Raw genomic sequence first — 8295 nt, 5'->3', positions numbered from 1 at the left:
GAGACTCGACTGTGGTCTCGCTATCGCCGAGAAATTGATAAACACGTCTCGTCTCAGTATCGTCTCGCTTTTCCGAGCCCGACCAAGCCCGACGCGCCCCAATCCTCAGAGCCAACTCTTATCCCGAAGTTACGGATCTAATTTGCCGACTTCCTTACCTATTATTCTATCGACTAGGCTATTCACCTTGACTTGCCGCGAGCTGCGGCAATGAGCCGGCAGGACACCTCCACGTAGCCCCTCTCCTGAATTTTCAAGGTCCGAGGGGAATATCCGACACCGCCGCAACTGCGTGGTGCCTTTCGCGTTCCAAACCATATCTCCCCAGAGGATTCCATGGAACTGCACATGCCACGGTTGAGTATAAGCACGACGCTTCAGCGCCATCCATTTTCGTGGGCTAGTAACTTCGGCAGGTGAGTTGTTACACTCAACGTTTGGTTCATCCACAGCGCCAGTTCTGTTTACCAAAAGTGGCCCATCGGCACTCTGATTCGTTCAAATTCTCGCGGCTTCAAGTATATAACATTCAAGCAAGCTGAGATCTCACCCATTTAAAGTTTTCTGAATAGGTTGAGTAGCGACCCCAATGCCCTCTCAATCATTCGCTACCGGATAAAACTCGTTAAATGAGCGCCAGCTATCCTGAGGGAAACTCTGGAGGAACCAGCTTACTATGAATCGATTAGTTCGCCGCTATACCCAGTTCCGACGATCGATTTGCACGTCAGAATCGCTACGGACCTCCATCAGGGTTTCCCTGACTTCGCCCCCAAGTGACCAGGCATAGTTCTCCATCTTTCGGGTCCCAGCGTGTGTCGTTTCCAGGTGCGCTCTTCTCGCAATGAGAACGACGCCCTGGAGTGCGAAGTAACTTATGCTGCCCATCTTCCTCTGCGAAACCAAATTTCATTCACTTTCATTAGGCCTTTAGGATCTGATAGTCCCAATGACTTGCGTGCCATGCTAGACTCCTTGGTCCGTGTTTCAAGACGGGTTCTGAAAGTACCGTTATAACGCCGCCGGACAGGCCTGCGCGTATTCGCCCAAACACCAACGCCAACAGCCGATACAGGCTCCGAGATCGTCACAAGTCCGAAAACGAATAACCTGCCGCGCTTGCGCTGAGTCGGGCGTGGAAAAGTCGCGGCTCTGCGCCTTAGTTCCACCGTCAAGCAGCCGGCCAGGACATCACGGGTCCGTACGAAGCGATCAAAGACGCACAGGCTCCACCGCAGTTTCCTTAGACCGACACCCAACGGGTCGCGACATCCTGGAGGAGTAGAAGTGCACACGTTCGACATGCAGCGGCACTCGCGCAATACCTCGAGACGCAGGAGACGAGGAGATTCAGCCCTTTCGAACTCTTGGGTTTCTCAGGTTTACCCATAAAACGGTTTCAATAATGCGTACTATTGAACTCTCTAAAGTTCTTTTTTCAACTTTCCCTCACGGTACTTGTTCATCGGTCTCGTGGTTATGGCTTAGCTCTTAGATGGAGTTTACCACCTACTTAGGCTGCACTCTAAGCAACCTGACTCTAAGGAGAGATCCTTCCGCAGCCGGTAATGGTCACTACGGGCCTCTATGGGTGGCCCTGTTCATCAGACTTGACGCATCACAAACCACGGAATAATGGATCCTCCCAAACTTACATTTCTGCAGCGTCCCCAGCGGGCGCGCGATTCAGTGCTGGGCCTTTGTTCGCCAGTTCGCCGTTACTAAGGGAATCTTTAGTTTCTTTTCCCGCTTATTAATAATATGCTTAAATTCAGAGGGTAGTCTCACTCCGCCCTGAGGTCGCGTTTTCGTTTGTGTGATCGAGCGCCTACAAGCAAACGCCGTCACTCTGCATGTTTCCAAAGCCTTAAATTAGTGGCTCAAGTCTTGACAAACCAGAACGCCGCCAGTACAATTGCCCACATGCGCGTTATGAAACCTCCGCCGTATTGAGTTTGAGCGCTGTAGAAGTGATGAAATACGCGTATCATACAAAAATGTATCAGACGGCCGACAGAACATCACCACTTTACCTCTAAAGTAATGCAACTGGAACGTAGCAATTAGAAATATTACGTAATGACGCGAAGAAATTAACGAACTCAAATTATTGTGAAGAAAATGTGCCTGCAGATCACCTGACGACAAATATGAGATTGACGAGGTAGGCAAGCCAACCGCGTGGCGACCGCACAAAACTGCAGGAGATAAAAAAAACTTGTTTGTTTGTAAACACTGATACATTCAGTGTGGTAATGCAGAACATGAAAAGAAATGTACTCGTACAATGCATGAAACTTTTAATTTCGATTAAATTATGAATTGGACACCAGTAACAAAATTATAGATTAATGCCCTATTGGCGTGTAAACAACTATTTTTTTAAAATTAAAATTGCAAATAGGCCCTAAAGGTTCAATATTAGAATAATAAATACTAAACAGTTCTTTTAATTCTACATCGATTATTTTCGTAACTTTTTTCCTAGGATTAACCGTTTAGGCCCTATTGGCAAATTTTAGTGAAAACTGCATTCGACATAAAAAGAAATCTTTTGCCTTTTTTATAACAAAATAGTTTATTTCAACACATATCTATATGTGTATTCTTAGAATTTTTGAACTCTGTTTTTGGGTTTTAAGAGGATATTAAATTCTTAATCGGAAGCATGTAACACTATTGTAGATTAAAGCCATTTTGGCAGGTAAAAATCATTTTTTTATTAAAATTGCAAATAGGGCCTTAACCGTCAATGATAGAAAAATAATTATTTAAATAATCAATTAAGAATTAAATTATCTTTCAAAATCCAAAAACAGAATTTAAAAATTCCAATTATTTCAAAAGCTGCACTAGTTGAAAAGAATCATAAAAAAGACAAAAGATTTCTCTTTGTTATTTTCGAAATTAAAAATGGTATCTAATAGTAGTTGGTTTTGCCGGAAAAAAACCCAAAGAATTAAGAACGCAGCCGACGGCACACGACAATCAACGGTAGGTATTGAAACAATACGCGAAGTTAATTACCGTCCACAACCGACCGCCACTCGCGACTGTAAACGTCACAGGTATTTATTTATGAAGCTACCTAAAACCAGAAGAATGCTAAATTGAATATTTAAAAAGTTATGAACCTGCAAACAGCGGGCGCTGGGGTATTTCGCGTCAATTACTTCTGGCGTGGAGACTCAAGGTAAGTCGTTTAGTTCACTATAGATACAGGGTGTTTTCCCGCACCATGTTTTCAAAATTTCCTAAAATTTGCACATTTTTTGAAGGCACCGGGGGCACTTCCGGAAGAGTTGGAAGGTTGGAGAGAATGTATCGTGTAGAGGAATTCCCTAACTCTATTCTAGCGCGGATAAACTGTAAGAAAGTCAATTAATTCACTAGATACAGAGTGTTGTCCACACTATGTTTCAAATTTTCTAAAATTGCTCATTTTTTGAGACCATTTTTGAGCACTTTTTGAAAGGGGTTGAGGTTGGAGGGTACGCATCTTGTAGAGGAACTTTACACAAAAAACTCTATTCTAGCGCGGAGAAACTCCTAAGCAAGTCAATTGATTCACTAGATACAGAGTGTTTTTTTCCACACCATTTCAGGAAATTTTTCTAAAGTGGTTTCATTTTTAAAGGCATTTTAGGGTAGTTGCAAAAGGCTGGTAGGCGGGAGGAGGTATGTTGGAAGCTCTACAAAGGATTTCGCCATTTTTTAAATAAAAATTTTTTCTTGTGTCAAAAAAGGAAACTTGAATTAATTTGACAACTACTCCCACTACTAATTCCGGAATTGGGTCGATATTATTTTATATTTTTTAGAATTTAATTAAATAAAAATTACGTCCACCAAATGACAATTTTCTACTTTCAATTAATTATATGGGAAATATAAAATATAATCGGCCCAATCTGGAACCATGAGCAAAAAGTTGTTAAAAAATTTGAGGATTTTTTGATAAAATTTTTAGTGTCGAACTTCGAAAATTATAATTTACGCAAAACTATTTCATAGTTCAATTATTTAAAAATAATTTTGCCTACTTCTTCAAAAACTTCATTCAAAAACAAAATTATTAAAAAACGTATCAATAGGTCAATTTTTGGAAAAAGTTATGGGTATTTTAGTAGTAGCATGCATTATTTTTGGAATTCACTAACTTTTTGGGGATTAGAAAAAATTTGAAAAAATACTAATAAACGTTTCTCAAGGGTAGAAAAAGTGGAAAGAAGTTTCAGCTAAATCAAAAGGGTCAGGTTCAAAAGTGGTCGATTTGGCATGTGGAATACTATATATATATATATATATATATATAAATATATCAAATGAATTGCTGCTCGTTAGTCTGCTTTAAAACTCGGGAACAGCTGAACAGTTTATCTTATACAGTCTTGAATTATTCGTGGAGATACAGGGAAGGTTTAAAGGTGAGAAAAAGTCGAATAATTGCCGGGAAAATCCTCAAAGAAACAGCTCTTTTTTCTACAGAATATAAAATTTGACATTTGAGGATTCAATCATAGTTATAGTTAAATAGTTGAATTCGAGATGGCGCGCTTCAAATTCATTATTGACAAAACTTTATATAATTAATTTCTTTAAATTAAAATTGCTAATCTTGATGATAGAATTGACTCTTACTACGAGTATGTCTAGAACAAAGAGTAAAACGAATTACATTTTATTAAACACTGGAACTTGAAGTCACTGGGCAACAGCTAGTATACAATAAGTTTTGCAGGAATTATATTAAGTTATGAAGTAGTACGTAAACCCCGTCAGAGAGTAATACCAGGTATAAATAAGTTTACTTTTACGTTACCGAAATTTTTAATTCAAATGGCATACATGGTCGAAGTTTAGAAACTGAGATCGTACATTATTTAAACCATTTAGAAGTACTTACTAGACGAGTAAGAGTCGATTCAATATACGCCAACAACTGAAATACTCATATATCCATCTAGTAGTAACTCATGCCCATTAACACATTCATGTCTGTTAACGTTTTCAAGAAAGTCGAAGCGTTGTAGTGGTGTTAATCCAAGTATCAAATAACCCGGCATTTTTACTTTATCATAATTGTTTTAAACGTTTTGAAACAACAATGCAAAAATGAAACAGCTGTCATTTTGTGCAACGCTTCAAACTACAAGCGCCACGCAAAGATACTAAAATTACGGACACACACGCTAACGCTTGCGAGTCTTTCTCCTATTTAAGTGACGGGGAACTGCTCACACGGTGCTTCCAATACCCAGAGACACCACCTAGTTTCGGTGGCAGAAAGTAACTGCTCTATTGAAGGAAACTTTGATGCGACACCAATACTTGAATCAATGAAATATTTGAACGATGGGAATCTCCCTTGCAAATGTTGTTGAAAATACTGATGACTGTGTATGGGTTTCCGGTAGTTAATTACAAAATTATGTGTGCAGGTAAATAGTTCAGACCTACTATCGGAATGTCAACATGACAAGCCAGCAGAGTTGGGTCAGTTGCTAGACCTCTAACAAACAAAAACCAGTGACTCGAAACACCACATTTATTTATTTTGTGTGAACCACAAATAAAGAAACATGCGAACGTTCGTTTTTTTTTTGCAGATATTTCGTAAACTAAAAGCGATAGAGACAAACGGATGGATGATTCTTAATCTATGGGGAAAATTTTCCAAATGCAAAAGCAAAAGTTTCTCTCAGCAAGATGATAAAAGTTATGTATTTCATTATATACATGTCATTAATTTTTGAATTTTAACAAATTATAACTTGTGCATTATTAGGATTTACAACATCCTCTTATATCAAATGTGGATCTACCCTACGCCTCCCAGTAACAGGCATTTCGTCATTGCAGCCACTTCCGGTGTCAGTGGATTGCGCTGTATGTTGGACCCGGAGTATTGATACGTATGGTTGGCGTATCAATACTTGCGCGAAGTTCTGGTTCATCGGAGACCCACTACCACCGGCGCCTCATCTCCGGCGTCTTGTAATGGAATATCGTCTAATTCAGGATCAGCTTGGTCTGGTACACTATCCTTAACTGGTGTATCGTCCGGCTGTGTATCACGCTCTGGAATACACTGTTCTGGTTCATTATTGCCCATAAAACCAATCCAGGGAAAACGTTTGGCGAGTTTAAAAGATGGTCGTCGCAGAAATACAGAAAGGATTTCGCACCGCTAATACTAAACATCAGACTCTCTTCATTGTCGGTAGATTGGCTTAATAAATTACCCCGTTCATTTTGTTTTGTTTTTCTGTATTTAAAAAAATATGTGTAAACGTGTGGTTTGCAATTGCAATGTGAGTTGACAGTTAAATTAACGCAACAAACGTTATGTTAACGTTTCTGTTATGATAAACAACTTATATTTAAAATACAGCTGTTACCATGCAACCAAGTTATATTTTTGTTAATAGCTAATTTTCCTTTAAATATTACTAAATGTAGATTGAGCTAGATGTTGTGCGAGCTTTAGATGATACTCAGAATCTATCTCTAAAGCATGTTGTTCAGGAGGTATTTCAACAAATTCACAACTGCAAGCACATACTTCTGTTAATAATGCATGAAAATTTAAATTTGACATACTTCTGATTTTGGAATACGCCTTGTTGTATGGAAACTTCGTTTTGGCAAAATAAAACATTCCATTCTCAACAAACTCTCCTTCCCAATCTTGTCGTCTTGGTCGTTGGGCAGGGTCAAAATTCAGGGCTGATATATAGCACTATTGGATGTACTACGAATCCATCGTAACTTAAATAACTTGAACTCTGTTAATACATTGTATAAACAAATTACATACCATACTTGCTCTGCAGAAAACACGCAGTCAACATCCGTGTGCATCATCAGCAAGATTGCATTCTTCAAATATGTATGATGAACAAGAAACGGGAGAGTGCATTGAATCAAAGCCACACCACATCGATTTCGGTCACAAAGGAAAGAAAACTCCTGGACGGCAAAGATGGATGACGCCGTATCGGTTGCGCTGTCCTCACTACGCCAATGAACATTGACCTCTTTAGCACTAAATAAACAAACCAAAATCTAATAATAGAATAAGCTAACTACTAACTATGATGTACTTCTAACAGCTTCTTTGTATATGAGATCATGATCTGTCGATACCCAAACGCTTCAGAAACTCAAAACATTTTTAATATTTCCTCCAACGCGATATTGCGAGCAAAGGTTTTATGCCGTTGACTGTTGTAGATTTTCAGTTTGATTCCTTTCGAACCTCCTCTTGCTAAAACAGAGTGCAGCTATATGAATTTGTCTCTGGTCAAATGGATACCTGAAAACGACACTCAATTACATACATTGAAATTTGAAAGAAATTCGTACCCACAGTTTTTACTGACCAAAGTAATAACATTAAAACGTCTAAAACAAAATAAACCAAAACTAGCCAAAGATACTGGGTTAGCAAGTGAGTATGTTTCATGTTTTGTCTAGTCTAGTCTAGTCATATGGATAGTCTCAGGAAGTATCATATTAAATTATATTAATGTTAATTTCAAGCTTTCAACTTGTTCAGTGACAACGAGTTAAATTGATATAAATATTTTATTATATACACCGAGCTAGTTTTGTAAAACTTTATTTACTTGATTATTACCGCCATTTGATTGTATGTCAATATTTGATCTGAATTTTGTAGTCTTGAACTTGTTTGAACTTCAATTGTGTCTCATTGATACATGATACTCTATCAATCTCTATATAGAAGTTGCTAAATCAATAAAATTGTTTGTTTTTCATTATGTTTGTAAGATGCTAATCCATCTGTTAGTGGGTATCATGTCCTCACGACAGCAGCAACATCCAGCGCAAGTAGTTCAAAGGAGTACGGACTGCTTTCCAAAGGGGCTGCACGGGAAGTTGCAGTTTGTGAAGGCCAATTGGTGCGTTCCTGTCTTCTAGATGAAAATGAAACCAGTCTTTGGATGCCGTCTACGCAGATTTGCGTAAACCAATCGCAGGAAACTTCACTCTGTGAGTTGGACCTGGTAATGAGGTTCTACACGCTCTTGGTATAAATGCGGGATTGGAGCAAACCGGAAGTCATCGGTAAAAGCTTGTCAAACATGTTGGATACAGTAAATTCGTAAAAGATCCCTTGGGCTGGCGTGGTGCTAATAATGAGTTCGTGGAGTTGTCTTTCTACTTTTGCTGTTACGACCCTAGGGTGCTCTTAAGCTGCTGGGAATTGCGTCATTTTACATCCTAACAATAAAGCATAGCAATACGTAACTGAACGAAGTATTACCA

General features: G+C 38.9%; 1 pseudogene; it reads right to left on the bottom strand.

The window, feature by feature from the left end:
• Positions 1 to 5953: 5953 nt before the first annotated feature.
• On the bottom strand, positions 5954 to 8113 carry LOC135797947 (N-acylneuraminate cytidylyltransferase A-like; annotated as a pseudogene).
• Positions 8114 to 8295: the final 182 nt, after the last annotated feature.

This window comes from Atheta coriaria, unplaced genomic scaffold, assembly GCF_025399875.1.
Source record: "Atheta coriaria isolate IRGN ID8LTWV9N9 unplaced genomic scaffold, Caltech_Dcor_3.1 hic_scaffold_9_pilon, whole genome shotgun sequence".
NCBI classification, from domain to species: domain Eukaryota; kingdom Metazoa; phylum Arthropoda; class Insecta; order Coleoptera; family Staphylinidae; genus Dalotia; species Dalotia coriaria.
The sequence above is the reverse complement of the archived record's forward strand: the minus strand, read 5'-3'. Positions and strand labels throughout refer to the sequence as shown.